The 18,351-nt window shown below is 43.7% G+C and overlaps 1 non-coding gene across 1 annotated transcript; it reads left to right on the top strand.

The window, feature by feature from the left end:
• The first annotated feature begins 2,717 nt into the window (after window positions 1-2,717).
• LOC125396346 (small nucleolar RNA SNORA67) lies at window positions 2,718-2,862 on the top strand. Its single transcript, XR_007230791.3, has one exon. It is a non-coding gene; the product is annotated as a small nucleolar RNA SNORA67 (small nucleolar RNA).
• The last annotated feature ends 15,489 nt before the right edge of the window (window positions 2,863-18,351 follow it).

Here is an 18,351-nt window from a genome sequence, read left to right as displayed (position 1 = left end):
TCTTCTTCTTCTTCTTTTTCTTCTCCTCCTCCTCCTCCTCCTCCCCTCCTCCTCCTCCCCTCCTCCTCCTCCCCTTCTCCTCCCCTTCTCCTCCCCTTCTCCTCCTCCTCCTCCTCCTCTTCTTCTTCTTCTTCTTCTTCTTCTTCTTCTTCTTCTCCTCCTCCTCCTCCTCCTCCTCCTCCTCCTCCTCTTCTTCTTCTTCTTCTTCTTCTTCTTCTTCTTCTTCTTCTTTTTCTTCTCCTCCTCCTCCTCCTCCCCTCCTCCTCCTCCCCTTCTCCTCCCCTTCTCCTCCTCCTCCTCCTCATCTTCTTCTTCTTCTTCTTCTTCTTCTTCTTCTTCTTCTTCTTCTTCTTCTTCTTCTTCTTCTTCTCTCCTCCTCCTCCTCCTCCTCCTCCTCCTCCTCCTCCTCCTCCTCCTCCTCCTCTTCTTCTTCTTCTTCTTCTTCTTCTTCTTCTTCTTCGTTTTTTTTTGAGACCAGATTTCTCTATAGCTTTGGGGCCTGTCCTAGAACTAGCTCTTGTAGACCAGGCTGGCCCTGAACTCACAGAGATCCACCGGCCTCTGCCTCCTGAGTGCTGAAATTAAAGATGGGTACTACTATCGCCCGGCACAGGTTCTTTTTCTACAAGTGGAGCTGTAATCCAATATTACTCTCCCACTTCCACCCCCTCAAATTATTCCAGGTTTGACCACTTGGAGGTCACTCGGCTTCTGAGTGGTATTCTATTGGTGGTCTTAATCCCTTTACTCTGTCACTGCAGGGTACTCCAGCTCCTCTCCTGTACTTTCTGCTCCAGCCGCAGAATGAGCCACTTCTCCAAGGATCCCTGGCTCCTTTTATTATAGAATGGTTCTATAAGCCAAGAGCTGAGTGCCAGGAGTACTTGTTGCTTTCGGAGTGCCAATGTTTTTTTGTCCCTCTCAGCTAACTGTGCCAGAAATATGTGTATGTTATATGGTAGTAGGTCTTAACTGTCAACTTGATGGGATGTAGTCACCATGGAAACACTCCTGTGAATATATATCTATGATAGTGCTTTCAGAAAAGCTTAACTGAAGATAGAAGACCCACCCTGAATGTGGCTGGCACCATCCCAGAGGCTCAGGTCCCCATGGAATAAAAATGGGAATATGAGCTGAGCATGTGTGTCTCTCTGCTTCCTGACTATGGAGGCTGTGTGATCAGTACTAAAAATATTTTAAAATCAATAATAATGACAATAATAATAATAATAATAATAATTTTCCTCCAAGACAGTCAGAGCTACACAGAGAAACAACACACACACACACACACACACACACACACACACACCAAAACAAACCAAAAAACCCACAAAACTTTTTATAGGCACAAAATGATCCATAAGCTCTAGAAACTAAGTTACTATAAACAACACACCACACAGTCTCCTTGCCTCAGTTCTGACATCCCCCCAATCACAAAAAACTGGGATTTGTAACCAAGGAACACTTACTTTTTAAATTACTGAGACATAGTTGACACGCACATACAAAAACCTCTGGCCAGCTGGGCTGATAACTCGGTCAGAAAAGCACTTGCCTTGAAATCACATGGACATGAGTTGATCTCTAGGACCCACATAGGAAAAATCTATTCTCCCTAAGGACTTCTTGATATACACCTCTGGGTAAATGCACCTCTCAACCCTCATCAAAGGAGTTTGTTTTTACAATAGACATCAATCAACACAAATGTAAGCAGAGACTACATTTCGGAGCCGCCCAGATCCGAAAATCACACAGATACTGTATTAATGACAGCACTGTGTGGCCAATGACTCAGGCATATTTCTAGCTAGTTCTTACATCCTGAATTTACCCATTTCTATTAATCTGTATATTACCGTGAGGCTATAAGGTTACTACTGGTACTGGTACTGGTTTCTGGGGTGTCTGTCTCCTTTGGCAGCTACATGGCGTCTTCTCGACTCTGCCTACTCTCTCTCTCTCTCTCTCTCTCTCTCTCTCTCTCTCTCTCTCTCTCTCTCTCTCTTTGCTCTGATTTCCTGCTTGGCTTACTCTGCTAAGCCATTGGCCCAGACAGTTTTATTCATCAGCCAATAAAAGCAACATATACACAAAAGGACATCCCATGTCATACAAAGACCCACAATCTATCAAGGTGCAGAGAGCAAGAAACTGCAGATGCTCAGCTGTAAGCGGGATGTAGATCACACTCCCTGCTCGCAAGGGAGGAGCATCGGGGACGAGCAGGTAGAAGGGGCTGTAAGAGTCGGAGGCAGAGGATGATTACAGCGAAAGTTTTCCAGACGCTACAGGACATCTGCACACATGAGCTCACAGTGGTTGTGACAGGATGCACAAGGCCGACACAAGCTTAAGTCAAACACAATCCCAGCATAAAGAGGGGAAGTGGGCTCCCTAGCTAAGGAGCAATTGGCAGCTTCTGGGAGAGGGAGAGTCCATTTCTTTAAAGTTGTCCCTGGTAGACCAGCCAGGCTCTCGTGGATGATCCCATAGTGCCTTGAGAAGCACAAATCAGACCTAGTAGGGGTTTTTTTTTGTTTTGTTTTTTTGTTTTTAATGAGGACACAAAGTTGGTTAGGTAGAGAAGTGGTGTGGATCTGGGAAGAGTTGGATGAAAGGGTTGGATATGATAAAAATACATTGTATGTCTTTCTCAAAGTATCTGTGTGTGTGTGTGTGTGTGTGTATGCATGTGTACGTGTGCACACCAAAGTGATTATTTCCTCTTCAAGAAGCTAACTAGTGTTTTTCTCTGAAACATAGCAACTTGGAAGAAAATCCTGAATGCCTAATGTCCTTGCAGAGCAAGGGATGCTTATTTCCTTTGCCTTCCTTGAACTGTCTACATATATGATTAAAAAATTGTGAGGCACTGGTGATGCATGTCTTTAATCCCAGGACACAGGAGGCAGAGGCAGGTTGATGTCTGTGAATTCAAGACCAGCCTGGTCTACAGAGTGAGTTCTAGGAGAGCCAGGGCTACACAGTAAAACCCCCTGTCTCAAAAAATTTAAGATACATATTTATTTATAAAATTCTAGGTTCTGATTCATTTTATTATTTCTTAAAATAACTATATACTGGCAGTCTAAGTTCCATACTTGGAACACACATGGCTGGAGGAAAGAACCAGCTTCTGAAAGTTGTTCTCTGGTTCACATATGTGTGCTACGGCAGGCATGTATGTGCACATGTGCGTGTGCACCCACACACACATACAAATAAATGTAGGGGAAATCCTACTAATGTCAGAATAACGTCTCACCAACAAGACTGCCTGAACATGAACTTGACAGAGACAATACCAATAGCCATGCCAAACTTCCTAGGGAAAAGAGCATGAGGCTTCAACCCTACACAGAAAACTGTAGGTGCCTATGCTGAGGGAGGGAGAAATAGTCCCCAGGGACAAGCACACCAACTGATTACTCAATACCAAATGATCAGCCCTGAAAACATATACAAGTAACATTGTGCAGACTGAGCAGATTGTGTATATGTCTATATATCATACTTATCAGATTATATATCTATATATATGTGTGTGTATGTATCTACATACACATATATGTACATACATATGCATGTAACAATAATTAATGAAAATAGAGACCGTGAATTTGAAAGAGAACAGGGAGTATATGAGCATGTTTGGAGGGAGAAAAGGGAATGGGGAAATTATATAATCTCAAAAATAAAAGAAAGAAATACAAAAGACTGAACTGAGGTTCCTGTTTGAAACTCTCAAAACATTGATATCCTCAGCCTTGGGAAAGGTAGGGCTAATTTTAGACAGGCAGCCCATGTTCTCAGCACTGTGGCTCTCTGTTATCTATTACATGGGTACATTACAAGCCATCCACACGCAGGGGATGTACCATTTTCCTGGTATGCCTTGTCAGCATTGCCACACACACCAGGGGTCATCTGTCTTTCCTGGTTTTCTGCCTGGGTGACTCTTTTCTTCACACTGGCACTTTGGATCATAAGTAAGTGTCACCTGAACACAAGCTCCGGGACGTCATCTGGACCCTCGGCCTCATAATCAAGCAGAGTCTTAGAAACTGGTGGGAGGGTTGCACACGAGCCATGATCAGGATGAGCAAAAGTGCTGTGTGTGCCATGGGCAGGAAAGAGCAGGCGGTGCAAAATTTTATTACATCACTCAGCGCAATGCACAATTCCAAACTTAGCAGTTGTTTACTCCTGGAATTTTCTGTTTACTAGTGTGGACAATGGTTGACTATGGATAACCGAAACAGTGAAAAGCCAAGTTGTAACTTAAGGACCTCAGTTTGCCACACAGTCATGTTCATAGGTCATTTTCATACATGATGATTTGAAAAAAAAAGGTCAAAAAGAAAGCTAAGTCAACGTCTCTCCTCATATGAAGATAATAAATACCAGGCCAGACATATGCTATGTCCGTCAGTGTGGACATCAGTCACCATTTGGAGGATGTCAATATGTAGTTTTTGCTTTCTGTTGCATGTTTATAATGAATAATAACAAATGTTCAGTGACTTGTAGGAATTTCATATTTCTCTGTATGTCTTAATAGAATGGTTGCTATTGTGGTGTATTGCTGTGTAACAGATTCTCCTGAGCATCCGAGCCAACCACATCTGTCACAATGCGGTAATACTCACCACCCGGTGACACTAGCCCTTTTTCTTTGCCAGTATCACATTCATTTGTTTATCTACTTATTCTTTGTTTTCATTTATTATTATTGCATGGCATGGGTGTGGAGGTCAGAGGGCACCTAGTGGACTTTGTTCTCTCCTTTTATCACATGGGTTCTGAGCTCCAGCTTGACCCCAGGTCAGCGGAGTTAGCAGTGGGATGGTTGAATGAGAATGGCCTCTAGAGACCATACATTTGGAGGTATGCTTCCTAACTGGTAGACTGGGAAGAATTAGGAGGTGTTGGTGCAGGAGAAGTGTCTGTAATCTGTCAATCATATTTTAAATAAATGCTGATTGGCCAGGCAGGAAGTATAGGCAGGAAAACCAGACAGGAAGTGGAAATGATGCAAGGAGAGCAGGAGAATTCTGGGGAGGAGGAAGTTGATTCCTCTGCCATTCCTGCCCAGACCACCGAAGAAGCAACATGTGAGCTGACAGCTGAAAAAGGTACCAAGCCACATGGCTAACATAGATAATAATAATAATGGATTAATATAAGTTGCAAGGGCTAATAAGAAGCCTGAACTAATGGGCCAATCAGTTTATAATCTTATGGAGTCCTGTGTGTGATTTCTTTGGGGCTTGCCGGTTGTGGGGTACCGGGCGGGACAGACACCCCAACAAGCCGGAGTTAGCAGTGAGATGGTTGAATGAGAACGGCCTCTAGAGATCCATACATTTGGAGGTTTGCTTCCCAGCTGGTAGACTAGGAAGAATTAGGAGGTGTGGCTTTGTTAGGAAAGGTGTGTCACTGGGAGTGGGACTTGCCAAATCCAGTCTTGCTTTCTTTCTGCCTTCATCCTGGGAATCCAATGTAAGTTCTTATCAACCACTCCAGCATCATGCCTGCCTGCCTGCCTCTCTCCCTCTGTGCTTCCTATCATGATGGCCATAGGCTAACACTATGAAACTGGAAGCAAGCCCTAAGCCTTTATTTTATAAGTTGCCTTGGTAATGGTGTCTCTTCAAAGCAATAGAACACTGACTTAGATAAATAGCAAGTGCCTGTACCCACTGAGCCACCTCTACAGTCCCATTCTTCCCTTAATTTGTGAAGCCGCTGCCTTATCCACAGTTGCGCAAATAATTGTACTCAAACACTAATCTTATAATTCATCTTCTGTGAACATCTGAAGTTCTAAAGTAGCCTTGGGGCTAGCTGTCAAATTACTAATGGAAATTTGCTTTGAATGGCTTGATTTACTTTTTAGTACAGAACATTTATTTTAATAAATTCTTAAAATTAATCAGATTTTCTTGGTTCCTTTAAAGACCAGTATTTGTAGTTTACACTTAATGAGAAATAATTCCTACCTTGGCACTTGCCATTACCATGAAACTGTGGATTTAAAAGGAGTGTGACCTGTGAGCTTAACTGATTTAAGATCAAGTCTCCCACCTAGTGATGAGCGAGTCCTGGTTTCTTGGGTCTTTGTGACTTCCTGTATTACCATTTCTGTCATTTTCAGAATGTTAAGTGGATGCTGCTGGTCACCATGGGCTTCTCCTCAAGGGGTCCCAGTCTCTCCAGAACAAATGTCTGAGGGCAGAACCACAGCGCAGTAAGGAAAATAGGCACTGTGGGTGCTTTCTCCCCACATGAGAGCAAAGCTAAGGATAACAGGACTCACTGGTATCTACTAAACCTGCAAGAACTGCCCTTGTCACGGTTCTGCTCACCCCGCATGATGACTTAGCTATGGTACTAGAAAGGTTCCAGAAAGGACTAGAGATGGGGTGGGGTGGGTGTAAGAAACAGAATAGTTATTATTTAACTCCCATACTGGCTGTTGATAACTTTTCAAAAACTGTGAGCATATAGAGCAGCGCTGGAAAAGGGTAAGTTGAGGGTATCTAAATCCTTGCCACCAGCAGTGACAACATTGGGAAAAGCGCTCCCAGGAAGGGACTAAAGAGGCAGAAGAGGACGCCTATAGCAACTTGGGGACAGCGCCATAAGTACATCTTCAGGGAGTTAGGGGGTTGGCTCAGTTGGTAATGTGCTTATAATATAAGCAAAAATCCCAGAGTTCAGTCCCCAGCACCCATGTACATTTCTACTCCCAGCACTGAGGGAGGAGGAGAAAGTGGATAGCTGGGATTCAGTGGGGTCCGGCCAAAATTGTGAGCCACAGGTCTCAGTGAGAGCCCTGTTACAAAATACAAGGAAGATGGTGTTCAAGAAATGACTCTCAAGGCTGAACTTTGGCCTCTAAATGTACCATACACAAGCATAGGCCAAGAGTGGGGGATGGGATGAGGTATCCTATGATGTAATTCTTAATAAAGTAGACATTAGATAAAACAGACATTAAGTCAAAAGCAATAAAAAGATATAAAGGAAGTTATTACATAATGAGTCCTTACAAGTGAGCAAAAGAATAATCCTAAACATACATGTACCTAATATTGGAGCACTCAAATATTTAAAGCAAGCATTAATGGCTCTAAGGAAAATAAAGACTCCATTGCAATAATAGTTAGGAACCTTAGCCCCTCACTTTCAGTAATGGAAAGACCAACAAAAGAACAGCAAAACTAAATGTTATCTAGTCCAAGTGTACCTAAAAAAGACACCCACAGAGCACCAACCAACAGCTACAGAACACATACGGAACATAATGTTCCAAGACAGATCATATGATAGGCCACAAAGCAGGGCTCAACAAATTAAAAGAAATTCAAGTCATATCAAGTACCTTTTCTAACTACAGTGCAATAAAACCGGGAATGCATTAACAACAGAAACGTTGGGAACTGTACAAATACATGGAAATTAAACAACTTACAGGTGAGTAACCAATGGTATCAAGAAATGAATTATGAATTTTTATTCCCAATTTAAAAGTTTTTAAATTTTCCTTCAAATGAACATGGGGCTAAACCATATAAATACCTACAACACAGAGCCAATGCAGTGCTAAGTTCAAAGATTAGAACTACCAAAATCTCTATTTAAAAATGTGGAAAGATCGCAAATACACAACTCATGGCTGCCTCTCAGTGAACTAAAACATATCAAACAAATGCAGAATTAATAAAAGAAAAAATAAAGGCAAGGCAGAAATATATGAAATGCAGACTCAGCGAAGACTAAAGGAGAGCTGGCTCTTCCAAAAGGTAAGCCGCGCTGTGAAACCCTCAGCCAGACTAAGAGAAAGGGAGGTGAGGGATGCAGCTCAGTTAACAAGCAAGCATGGGGACTCAATAATACCGAGGTACAGGGTGGGGGTGGGGAGGCAGGGTGAGGATACAAAACCATGGTGAAAATGGAGACATTCCAACTGATAATACAGAAATGCAGTGAACCATTGGAGATTATTAAGAACAATTGTATTCCAACAAGTTTAATAGAAGAAATGGATAACTTTATATACACATACAATTTACCAAGCTGGAATCATTAAAAAATGATAATAATAATAAGCCTTTAATCCTAGCACTCCAAGGGTGGAGGCAGGTGAATCTCTGAAGGCCAGCCTGGTCTACAGAGAGAGTTCCAGGACAGCCAGCACTATGCAGAGAAACCCTGTCTGGGATGTTAGAGTAAGGGGAAAAATAAGAAACTAATAATTAGTAACAGATAATGAGATTGAATTAGTAATTTCAAATGTCATTCACCAAAGACAGCTATACCATTGAGCATGATACCAGTCTCTAATTATTAGGGGGGAATAAGTGAAGGAAGAACATATTCTATGAAAGCAACAAAAACCTGATACAAAACCCAGATAAGGTACCAAAGGAAAGAACGATAAGCCAGTGTCTTAATCAATACAGACACAAACGTGCCCGTGAAATACTACCAAGCTGAGCCCAACAGTACACTAAAAAGATGATGCCAGGTGGGTGGTGGTGGCGCACGCCTTTAATCCCAGTACTCGGTAGGCAGAGGCAGGCAGATCTCTGTGAGTTCAAGGCCAGCCTGGTCTACAAAGGGCTAGCTCCAGGACAGCTAGGACTGTTACACAGAGAAACCCTGTCTCAAAAAAACAAGACCAAAAATAAATAAATAAGTAAATAAATAAGATGACTCCCTGCGATCTACATATGCAAACCGATAAATGTGATCTGGCATAGAGCACAGTGGAGAACAAAAGTCAGAGGATCATCTCAACAGATACCGAAAATGCATTGGATGGCCCTTGCCATTGTCTTCTTGATGAAAACGTGGAACAAATCAGGTGTAGAAAAATCAAACCTGCACATGAGAAAGACCATACATACCAAGTCAAGAGCTAGCAACGTATTCAACAGTGAAACGCTGCCAACCAGTGTTGTGAGGCCTAAATTAAGACATGGGTGTTAGCATTTGCTGCTTTTATTCACCTTGATACTGGAAACCTTTGGCAAAGCAAACAGACGAGAGAAAGAAAGAAAGAAGGAAGGAAGGAAGGAAGGAAGGAAGGAAGGAAGGAAGGAAGGAAGGAAGGAGAAAGATCCAAGCAGATAAGGAAGTTATTTGTGTGTGATGTATTCTTTTTTGAGATGTGTTCTTTCTATGTCGCCCTGGCTGTCCTCTAATTTACAGAGAGCTGCCTGCTTCTGCCTCCAGTATGCTGGGGTTGAAGGTGCGTGCTATCACACCTTGCTCCATAATGTGATCGTCTGTGTACAAAACCCCAAAGACTCCACCCCCAAGAAAGACCCCCACCCCAAAGACAGACCCCCCCACCCCAAAGAAACTATTAGAATAAACAAATTCAGCAAAGCTTCAAGATACAAAGCCCATATAACAACAACAACAAAACACCAGGACACTTGAGGACACTGGGATTTACAAGGCTGTTTACACAAGTATAGGAAACAAAAACAAAGACAGACAAATGGATTCCATCAAAACTTTGTATATCTTTGCAACAAAGAAAAGAATCATCAGAATGTAAGGCAGCATACTAACGGAAGGAGAAAATTGCAAAGAAAACATCTCATGGGGAGCAAATGTTCAGAATATATTAGGAACTTAAACATCTTAATGGAAAAACAAATAATCTAAGAATGGCTGACAGATCTAACAGACATTTCTCAAAAGAAGGTATGCAGATGACCAGCGGACAGACCAAAAATGCTCACCACTGCTAATCACTGGGAAAACTCATGTCCACACCACAGTGAGAGTTAGGTGTGCTGACCCATGCTGTCACTAGTGTGGAGGCAGGAGGGGCAGAAAGCCTGAGCTACGTGAGACCTTGCCTCAAAACAAACAAGCAAAGTAACAAACAAAACCCCAGGTTAAGATATCACCTCACTCCAGCAAGACAGACTCCTCTTAGAAAGTCAAAAGCAAGCCTGCGACAGGCTCGGCAGGTCAAGGTGCTTGAGGTCACCTGGTGACCTCACTTTGACCCCTGGGTCCCTCTGGCCCCCCCTGGCACACAAGCAGAAAACAGGTAAGGAAATGTGTTTGGTTTTGTTTTCAGGTTCAAAGCTTTTGTCGATGCAGAGAAAAGGGAGTCTCAGCACACTGAGAGTTTAAAAGTAAATCTATTCAGTGATGGTGGATTTGCTGTCCTAACATGGAGAGGGTGCTGGGGGTTGAACTCAGGGCTTTGCACGGGCTAGTCAAGTGCTCCGTCAATGAGCTACGAACCCAACCCAGCTCCTCTCTTTAAAAAACATGATTATAGCATGGTTCGGCAATACTGCTGCTGGGTCCATGTATGTACCCAGAAATGAAGTCAGATGGCATGGCGACACCTGTTCTCTGTCGCGTCCGCCTCGCCAGTAAGGATGACGCAACACCGGAACTCTTCTCACAAGCAGTTTTTTCAGGACCCTTTTTACATGAAACTGAGCATGGGCTCTACTCCCCCCACCCCCCCGCCAGACCCGTCCCAGCACTCTTACAGGCAAGACCAGCCAACCCAATGCTGCCACGTGGGCATCGCCAATAGAGCCAAGCAAGCGTCAGCACCGTACGATCATCATACAATAGACTTATGATGAAGTCACAAGCCAAAAGGAAGCCAAATAAGGAGTTGTTTATCTCCGAGCTTACCACAGCAGGGAACGCAGAAAAAGGAAACCGGCGCCATCTTAAGGGTGCGGTTCCTCCAAATGCTCTCTATAGTTCTCCATGCTTATTACCGCACAATTTATAACAGCCGAGCTATGGAAACAACCCAAGGGCTTGTCAGCCGATGGATGGGTGAGGAGAACACAGTGGGTACACACACACCAGCATGCTGTTCATCAAGAACAAGGAACGGTTTCCTGTCTGTGACTGCATGGATGAACTGTACACGGTTATGAGAAGTGAAATTAGCCAGACACAGGGCAAGTGTGGTGTGGCCTCGCTGCTCAGGTGTAGAGAATTTATACAGTTACTCTCTTGGATATTGGGAGGGGGAGAGATGCTGATTACTTGAAGCTGAAGGAAGTGTTGGAGGGATGGGGAAAATTTGACCAGTAGGTACAAGTTTCCAGTTAGCTAGCAGCAAGGAGATCTTGTGTGCTGTTGCACAGTGGGGACCTGGGGGGCGGGAGAATGGTGATCGTGAGCCAGAAGAAAAGATTTGAATGTTTGGGTTTGGTGTGGTGCTTGTTTTGTTTTTCTGTTTTGTTTTATCTCATAAAGAGGGGACAACATTTGAGATGTGTTTAAGTTGATTTTACAGGCGTGTGTGTGTGTGTGTGTGTGCGTGTGTGTAGTCAATGCATCACATAGTGTGTCATTAATCTGCATTTTTTGTATCTTTATGTTTCAATTAAAATATAAGTTAATTTAGGAAAAGGTTTTCTCATTAAAATTGCCCTTACTCTCAGAAAGAGTTCCCTGCTACCCTTCCAACACACCCATTCTTCCCACCATCTTAACATTTAATGGTCTTTTTACAAATCTTTTAAAATTGTTTTTATCGAGCTATATATTTTTCTCTGCTTTCCTCCCTTGCTCTCATCCCCTTTTACCCTCTGCCATGATCTCCATGCTCCCAGTTTACTCAGGAGATCTTGTCTTTTCCTACTTCCCATGTAGATTAGAACCATGTATGTCTTTCTTAGGGTCCTCTTTGTTGTCTAGGTTCTCAGGAATTTGAATTGTAGGCTGGTTTTCTTTTTCTTTTCGCTTTATGTCTAAAAGCCACTTATGAGTGAGTACCTATGATATTTGTCTTTCTGGGTCTGGGCTACCTCACTTACTATGATGTTTTCTAGAGTCATCCATTTGCCCACAACATTTAAGGGTCTTAATGGTTAGTGGTCAGCTCTCCCAGATACTAAGGAAGTCAGTGATAGTTACGACCACTTGTTTCTCATGGCTGGGTAGCAATCTTTAATAAGAAATAATAATTGCAGCCAGAGAGACAGCTCAGGGGGGAGAGTGCCTGACCGCTCCGCCTGAGGACCTGAGTTCAAGTCCCAGCCTGGCACTGCATGTAGTTTCGTGACCGTCTGTCACGCCACCCCCCTCCCCCCGGCCTGCAGAACGACCCACACACCACCTTCCACTGTCCACCGTAGATGCGCGTAGAGTAGTAGGCAAAAACAAAACAAAACAAAAACAAAAAAACTAAAAAAAAAAAGAAATAATAATTGAAAACAAAGCACTTTTTGGATTAGAGAAACACTCTATACTAAAAAAAAAATGACATTGCTTCTTTATAACTTTCTCATTTGTGGATGCCTAAGTTTGAAACAAATGCATAGCTAATTTTAAAGTCACAAAGTTTGAAAACCAGATTCAGAAAAAAAAAATTTCTAAAGATCTACAGGCCACTGTAAGGTACTAGTAGCATTCATATTAAGACAGTTAATTCCTTAAATATAAAACTTCTCCATACCATGCTTTGTCTCTCACCATTTTGGTTTTTTAATTTTAATTTAAAAAATGTTGCGGACAGGAGTGGAGCGGGTTGCATGGTCTGAGGTAGATGATGCCCAGGGTCCCGCTCTGTCACATCTGCTTTATTCCCTCAAGACAAGTTTCTCAGCAAACCTGGAGCAAGGCTGACAGCCAGCCGGCCTTGATTGACCTCCTTTCTCTGGCCCTCACGGTCCAGGGCTATAAAACCACTTGCCTGGCTGTTGCTGTGGTTTCTGAGGATTTGAACCCAGATCCTCACATGTGGAAAACAGGTAGTTCATAGGTCACCCTAAGTTACCGGCATCCCTGTCTGAGACAACAAACGAAACAAAGGAGTCCTCTTCAGCTCTGCCGCCGCCAGGTTCCACATCTTTCCTGACCACCATGAGCTTCAGGTAGGGAGAAAGAGAGCCAAGGCCAAGAGCCCATTTAGCTTCTTGTCAAGAGCTTTTCCAGGCTCCCCACCTTGACTGGGGATGAGCCAAGTCCCAAGCCTATCTGCTGCTCAAGGCATGCTGGGAAATAGCAGCATCCACGAGAACAGTGTTGGTGAACTGTGAGTGTTACAGGTGTTGTACAGGTAACAGAAAATACGGAGTGTCTTCTTCAAGTAACAGTCTTCCTCAAGTCACACAAGTCCTCTAGCCGCTGCTTTCCCTGTTTGCTTCGGCCTTGTGTTATTCCATTGTTCAGGGCGGGGCCCGGGGCGGCACCTTGCCAAGGGAAGCTTTCAGGGAGCTTTAACACTCCACGTCAGAGCAGGCTTGCATCAGCATCTGTAGCACACGAGAGGGACCCGGATGCCTGGGTGTCTACACTGGAGAGGAGAATATAATGGGTCTGGGGTTGATCTGGCTTTGGGACTTTTAGATGCTCTCTAAGTGACTCTGAGGAGGTGACAGAGATGCTTGGTTGAGACAGTATTTCCTGTAGCCCAGGCTGGCCTTGAACTCTTGTGTGGTCTAAGAAGACCCTGGGACTTCCAATCCCCGTTTACAACTGTGAAGCTGATGCCGCCTTATCTGGCTTTCTTCAGGTGATCCTCATCTATAGTAAGTTCCAGAATCATTGTGTCAAGAGTTGACCCAGCATCAGTAGCTGCTAACATTTCCCAGGCAATTCCAATGCGCAGTCAAGACTGAGAGTCACAAAAAAGAAGTGTCTGTTAGCAAAAATTCATGGAGACTGGGTTGGGAACCAAGCGCGATCTTAAAACCTGGGCTTTTGGCTTCCATCCCATTTGGGTCCACTGACAGACAGGAGATGGTAAAAGCTACCCAAAGGCAAAGACAGAGGTAATGGAGTAATATAACCTCTGTGAACGTGGGAAGCACTGTTGGGATGTAAGTTTGTCCCTCTTCCCTTCTCTGTGAGAGAGTTTTATCAATGGACCAGTGGACTTTGCTATTTGAATGGAGGGGTGGGGATGCTGTGGGAAGGGGTGGAGTGCAGGAGGATGAGGATGCTGCGGGCAGGGTGGTGTGAAAGACCCCCACCCCCACCCCGGGGGATAAGTCTTGGATAGTTCACCTTTTCGTTAGGAGACTTGTCTTTAGGAAATTCTTTAGAATTTTTCTTGTTTGGGCTTTGTGTCTTGTTTTGTTTTGATAAGGGTTGTTGTGTAGCTCAGGCTGACCTGGACCTCTTCTTCTCTGATTCAGCCTTGGCTGCTGGAGATTGCGAGTGTTCAGCACCATCCCCTGTGAATCCCTGCCTGTGTTTGTACTGTCTTGATAGCTCTGAATAACTGAGATGGTATGTTGTATTCCCAACCTAACATCTTTCAATTTAAAAAGAAGAAAACTGAATTTATGTTTTCCATTTATTTATAATTAATGACAGTGAATAATTCAATGTTATTACTTTGCTGTGTTTGAGCAAGATTATTTTACCTATGGCAAAATATAGTTCCTTAAAAAAAAATTAAAAAACTTGTTCTTGGTTGAAAAGTGCTTTCAAAACCTTTCCAGGGCTGTGTGTGGTAGAGCATGCCTTTAGTCTCTGCACTCAGGAAGCAAAGGAAGACAGATTCTCTGTGAGTTCAAGGCCAGCCTGATCTATGTAGTGATTTCCAGGCCAGTCTCAGCAACACTGTAAAACTTGGACTATCAAACAAACAAACAAAGTCCATAATATTTTCACAGTGTGAACATAGGCCCTAAAACAAACTTCAGGGACAAACTAAGCTGAGACCACTTGAGAGACAGACAGTAGGGTCTACAGCAGAATATAAAGAGCTAGCTTGAAACTAATTCTGTGTTATGGTGGAAGTAACTTTTGACTTCCACTGCATAGACCTGACTGTCAGGAGGAAAGTAGAACCAGACACACGAAGGAGTTTCCTGGGTTGTTCCTTAAAACATCAGCCTTGTACACTCCTTGGAATATATCCAAAGGCTTCCAGACCTTGCAGCCATGGAAAGGAGACTGTGTTAATAGATGCTGTAACAGTTTAAGCAGAAAATGTCCCCAAGCAGCTGTTGGAACACTTGGTCCTCAGTTCTTGGGGAGGATGGGAGACCTTCAGGAAGTGGAGCCTCACTGGAGAAAGTGGCTCTCTAAGGGATGAGCCTAGAGATTTATAGCTTGGCCTGTTTTGTGCCCTATCTCTGTTTCCTAGTCTGCCTAGATGTGAGGAGTCCCAGCTAAATACTCTTGCCATCAGAGAACTGCCTGATGCCACATGTTCACAGGGATGGACTTACATCCTCTTAACTGTGAGTCTTTCCTTCTCTGGCTGTGATGTAGAGACCGGTGACTTTGCCCTGAGTGATGACTTGGCACAGCCAGGCCCCTCCATGACTTATTTAATCATTAAGACACGTTGTATAAGAAAACAATCGAGACTCAGAGAAGAGGAGGAATCAGACTGAGAAACTTGACATTGAGTAATTTGACCTATTTGGTGAGTGCCAGAGCAGGGGCTTGAAAGCAAGTCTAACCTCAAGGGGTTCCCTAAATTGTAATTGTACAAAGGAAGACAAGGGTGGAGAAAGGAAGGAAGTCTATGAAAGATTGCAGAATGTAACAGCTGAACCTCCTGTACCCATTCTTCTAGAAATATCTCAGTCTGATGACTTTGCCCAGCGCATATTAATTTCTAGGCACGAGGAACTCACTATATCAACCATGGTAGGGGTGAGGAGTCACGCTCACCCTCTCACTAAGTGTGAAACAAGGAATGAATGTGGTTCTATTCTGGATTCCCCAGATCCCAGGTAAGATGGAGGCAGAGCAGCCTGTTTCTGTTAAAGCACAGGGAGCGGTGACAGCTCAAATCAAACAGCCTGCATGCTCCTTCTGTGGGTACCACAGAGGCATCGACAACCTGGGAAAACAAAGATGCACTTCTATTGTTCTTGAGACGGGGTCTCACGTGGCCTAGACTGACCTCAAACTCACTATGCAGCTGAGGATGGCATAGAACTTATCTTCCTTCCTCTGTGTCTGCAGAGTTGGGATCAGGCCTACACCACAACATCTGGTTCGTGGAGAGCTGGGGATCAAACCCAGGGCCTTGGGCATAAGCTCACTCCGAACTGAGCTACATCTCCAGCCCCAAAGTCATTCTTTTAGATACAAATTAATTTCTGCTTTCATCCTTATGAAGCCTGTGCCGGTAACCACAGCGTTTCTTTCCGCCATCTTCCCCTCTGCCCCTTTGAACTTATACTCAGTGGAATATTAGTACCTGTGTGGTCTCAGTGCTTTCCTGTGTACCCTCATCATAACTCCCAAGGAAGAGTTTATTCTAACATTATTTTTATCTTAAAATTTCTTGAAGCTGAAGGGAGTGGCTCCTGCCTGGTAGAGCACAGAAAGTGGACATGAATGGACTGGCCAGGCTCAGATGAGAGAAAACAGTGTGAAGAAAAGAAAATAATACTGGGTGTTGAGGGTATCCTAAGGCAGGCAGCCCCAGAGCCCTGTCCAGGTAGACCGTCTTGGGGCCCAAGGTGGAGCCATGTATTCTCCCTAAGACTGTGTGCAGAACTTCAGAGGGAAAGAATGGGACTGGGAAGAGTGGCCGAAGACATGGTCTGGGTTAGAACCCAAACTACCCTACCCCATAGCCACCTCTCACCAGAACAGTGGCTGTTTTTCTGTTTGGAAAGGCTAGCAGGGTGTTTGAGGAGAAGCACCAGCGTTTGCTCCACCTGCTGGCTTTTCAGCTACTGGGTCAGTTGGCTTTCCTCTCCAGGAAAATGGTGAGGCGGATACGGTAACACACACTTCTTCCTCACTTTGTTTTATGCTGTTTCAGTCACTTCCAGCTGACCAATGTCTGAAGACATTACATGGAAAATTCCAGCTATAAGCAATTCACAAATTTTAAACTCATCCATCATTCTTAGTAGTATGGAATTTCATCTTTTCTTGATTTGTCTCAGCTGGGGTATGAATCATTCCTTTGTTCAGAGTTTCTATGCTGTATATACTACCAACCTGTTAGTAACTTAGCAGTCACCCGGGATAGCAGGGCTACTATTGCAGTTTGGAAGGACCACACTTTTGTTCAAGAAACCCTTGTTTAGCTTAATAATGTTGCTAGTCCACAAGAATAATAATCTTGGAAATTCAGGTGCACCAAAGGGAAGCTACAGTGTTTAAGTAAAAATGTAGCTTAGGAAAAGAAATCACATGGTGAAGTTGTTAAGATCTATAATATAATAAAATATCCTAAGCCAGCTATGTGAAAAGCTAATAATTGGGCAACAAAATGTCCTTGCCACAACTGCTGACAATATGCTCTCCAAATTGCATGTGTTAAGACACAAAAGAAGGTGACTGCTGAACTTTGCCAAGACAAGGTGAGATAGTCCTTCAAACTTCCTGCTTCACAGGAAAGTCTGTCAGATATTCTAGGCATGTAGACCAAAGACAGATGCCTCAAAGTTACAGAAGAAACTTGGGTGACTGTCCAGGCTCTCAGCTATTTCTGTCATTTTTATAGTTTTGGGAGTTGCTCATTCTATACTTCCTGTTTACTCAGGTAACATTATATCTTTCTCAGGTCTCTGATGGGATTGAAGAATAGATAGTTATAGTTTTATTATTTTCTTTGTTACCAAATTTAGAAAAGAAACTTACAATAGTTCATGATCCTAGAGAAGCTAAGTCATAAGGTGAACCCAAAGGAAAAAAAATAGACCCACCTGGAAATTGGAAATGAACAGGATTGACTGACAGGGTTGGGAGCATGGGGGTGGGAGAAGATGGGAGGGTAGGAGGAGGAGAGGAGGAGAGAGGGGGAGGGTAGAGGAGAACTTGAGGGAATGGGATGGTCGAGATGGAGAAATGGCAGAGATGAGAGCAAGGAAAGAGATATCTTGATTGAGGGAACCATTATAGGGTTAGCAGAAACCTGGCTCTAGAGAAATTCCCAGGAATCCAAAAGAATGATCCCACCTAGGACCCTGGGCAATAGAGGAGATGGGGTCCGATCTTGGCTTGCCGTGTAGTCAGACTGATGATTATCTTAAATATCACTATAGAATCTTCATCCAGCAACTGATGGAGGCAGAGGCAGAGACCCACATCAGAGCATTGAACTTAGCTTCCAATGTCCAGTTGAAGAGTAGAAGGAATGAGAATATGAGCAAGGAGGTCAAGACCATGATGGGTTCACCCAATGAAACAGTTTACCTGAGATAATGGGAGTTCACCAACTCCAACCAGACTGGGAAGGATCAATTTTAGGACCAAACTAGTTCCTCTGAATCTGGTTGATAGTTGTTTGGCTGGGGCAGACTGAGGGGCCACTGGCAGTGACACCAGAATTTATCTATACTGCATGTACTGGCTCTTTGGGATTCTATTCTCTTTGGATGGATACCTTGCTCAGCC

Source organism: Myodes glareolus, chromosome 14 (assembly GCF_982192425.1).
Source record: "Myodes glareolus chromosome 14, mMyoGla1.1, whole genome shotgun sequence".
NCBI classification, from domain to species: Eukaryota; Metazoa; Chordata; class Mammalia; order Rodentia; family Cricetidae; genus Myodes; species Myodes glareolus.
Note: the sequence above shows the minus strand (reverse complement) of the source record. Positions and strands in the feature narration are given on the sequence as shown.